The following is a 2,718-nucleotide window of genomic DNA, read 5'->3' as shown; positions in this document are numbered from 1 at the left end:
CCATTCCTTCCCTTGGTGGACCATGGCTCCTGCCAACATTGTGTGGCAATACCACCGACAACACTGTAGCATTTCCAGGAAAAGAGAAAACCCACCAGACTCCCGGAAACACCACGCCCCTGTGCACTAAAGAAGGGTCTCCCATGCTTTGCGCTGGGCCTGCCTCCGCCTTCCGCCAAAAGAGGACCTCAATTTTCTCTGGAACACCCAGCAGAACAGCATGCTTCTACTCGCCCTGGCAAAAACGTCTCCAGGCCACAAGAGGACGAAACTTACTCTCCTGTGCCATGGCCCAGAACCTCCTAGTACGCCTGAACCCTACTGCCGAACACCCACTAGGAAATCATCCCGGGCAGGCCAATGTCTTCCTCAACGTCTTGAGCTCTGGATCACCCATGCATGCCGAAACCAAATCAGGACTGACACTCAGAGGACTACAGGCTCGGAGTCCTAACGCCAAGTGAACTCGGCTGAAAAGGGCCTTCCCTTCCAGGGTCCATTCCCACAAAGCCCCCGTCGGGAAAGGGCCACAGGGTTCTCCCCTCCACCACCCAACTCACTGCAGCACCCTACGTCTACGTGGTGGACCTCAGTTTCGATGAGAACGACGGTATAGAGTTTTCACTCATTTTGTTCAGCTTCCAAGGAATGTTTTTGTGGGAGTCATCATCGATCCACGCTTGTGACCCTCACCTGGCAAGGAGCAACCTCGGTGACTTGGGGCAAGGAGACGCTTACCATCGTCAGCTATGAAGGGCCACACTCAGGAAACAGAGGGCACGGGCATGCGGGTGTTCCCCGTCCTCCCTGGGCATCTTCCCACAGCCACAGGAGCCGGCGGCAACCTGTCCATCCTTCCGTGGAAACACGACCTGCCATGAGTATGCAAGGAGACAAAACAGAGGGATGCCCATGAAGAATAACCATGACTGGCCTGCTCCGCAGCCTGCTGCTCCTCAGTACACGCTCGTTAGGGAATGCAGACTTTTCAGTTGCCTGCGCCATGCCGGCCTTAGCTCAGGTCCCATGTGGTTCTTAAGGTGACCAAGAAACACTTCCAGCCATCGGAAACCCATCTAGAATCTCCATCCAACTCTACAACCCCATCTGACCCTGACACCTTCCCTGCACAGGATGGCCAAGCATGGAAGGACGAACTTGAGAAAGTACGTCCTCTGGAAACCTCCTGCCTTTCTGGGCCATTGCCACGGGCATCTCGGAGCCCCACGTGACATAGATTCCAACAGGAGCCCCAGCCCCACCCTGAAGCTCCAATGCCTGAACCCCACAACTTGTGCAGGAGAGGAGACCCTCAACGCCTGTCCAGCGCCTATGAAAGGCACTTGGCAAACTGCTGAATTTCATCACTCTCTACTTCCTTCAGGCACAGGCAACAATCCTTACGCACTACTTTGGACCCAGTTAGGCCTTTCCACTCCCCAAACCATTCACGGCTGTCCTACGCTCAAAAACTAGAAGCTGAGGTCTCGGGTTCAATGCGCCTCCTACCAGAGAAGTCATCCCTGAGGTCTGCCACCACATTGGCTCATTCGGGATCCAAACTGCGTCTGTGCTCTTTCAGAAAGCACATCAACCACCATGCATGCAGCCTCACGGGCGGACCAAAAGCACACAACGATACTAAAGCTTTTTCCTGAAGCACTTCTGAAGCCCCAACTCGAGAGCCAACCATCTATCAGGAGGACCCATTCCCAGAAGTGGCAGCCAAAGGACCCGCTTGGTGGTAAGACCCAGTTACTCCATTTGCATTCCCTCAAATGTCCATCTACTCATCCAGGCACTGGTCACTCTGGAGACACACCATTCCTTCCCTTGGTGGACCATGGCTCCTGCCAACATTGTGTGGCAATACCACTGACAACACTGTAGCATTTCCAGGAAAAGAGAAAACCCACCAGACTCCCGGAAACACCACGCCCCTGTGCACTAAAGAAGGGTCTCCCATGCTTTGCGCTGGGCCTGCCTCCGCCTTCCGCCAAAAGAGGACCTCAATTTTCTCTGGAACACCCAGCAGAACAGCATGCTTCTACTCGCCCTGGCAAAAACGTCTCCAGGCCACAAGAGGACGAAACTTACTCTCCTGTGCCATGGCCCAGAACCTCCTAGTACGCCTGAACCCTACTGCCGAACACCCACTAGGAAATCATCCCGGGCAGGCCAATGTCTTCCTCAACGTCTTGAGCTCTGGATCACCCATGCATGCCGAAACCAAATCAGGACTGACACTCAGAGGACTACAGGCTCGGAGTCCTAACGCCAAGTGAACTCGGCTGAAAAGGGCCTTCCCTTCCAGGGTCCATTCCCACAAAGCCCCCGTCGGGAAAGGGCCACAGGGTTCTCCCCTCCACCACCCAACTCACTGCAGCACCCTACGTCTACGTGGTGGACCTCAGTTTCGATGAGAACGACGGTATAGAGTTTTCACTCATTTTGTTCAGCTTCCAAGGAATGTTTTTGTGGGAGTCATCATCGATCCACGCTTGTGACCCTCACCTGGCAAGGAGCAACCTCGGTGACTTGGGGCAAGGAGACGCTTACCATCGTCAGCTATGAAGGGCCACACTCAGGAAACAGAGGGCACGGGCATGCGGGTGTTCCCCGTCCTCCCTGGGCATCTTCCCACAGCCACAGGAGCCGGCGGCAACCTGTCCATCCTTCCGTGGAAACACGACCTGCCATGAGTATGCAAGGAGACAA

General features: G+C 55.0%; 1 long non-coding RNA gene and 2 other non-coding genes across 5 annotated transcripts in view; all 3 read right to left on the bottom strand.

Moving 5' to 3' along the window:
- Positions 1-2,718, bottom strand: part of LOC107137753 — a 19,618-nt gene that overhangs the window by 14,850 nt on the left and 2,050 nt on the right. For all 3 annotated transcript variants that reach the window (XR_007343882.1, XR_007343881.1, XR_001502917.2), the window contains exons 2-3: positions 2,560-2,693; positions 739-872 (exon numbers count right to left, since the gene is read on the bottom strand). This is a non-coding gene — a long non-coding RNA (uncharacterized LOC107137753). The remainder of the gene's footprint in view (positions 1-738; positions 873-2,559; positions 2,694-2,718) is intronic.
- On the bottom strand, positions 585-676 carry LOC125613408. Its single transcript, XR_007343987.1, has one exon. It is a non-coding gene; the product is annotated as a small nucleolar RNA SNORD116 (small nucleolar RNA).
- LOC125613407 lies at positions 2,406-2,497 on the bottom strand. Its single transcript, XR_007343986.1, has one exon. It is a non-coding gene; the product is annotated as a small nucleolar RNA SNORD116 (small nucleolar RNA).

The sequence above is a fragment of the Marmota marmota genome, unplaced genomic scaffold, assembly GCF_001458135.2.
Source record: "Marmota marmota marmota unplaced genomic scaffold, marMar, whole genome shotgun sequence".
NCBI classification, from domain to species: Eukaryota; Metazoa; Chordata; class Mammalia; order Rodentia; family Sciuridae; genus Marmota; species Marmota marmota.
Note: the sequence above shows the minus strand (reverse complement) of the source record. Positions and strands in the feature narration are given on the sequence as shown.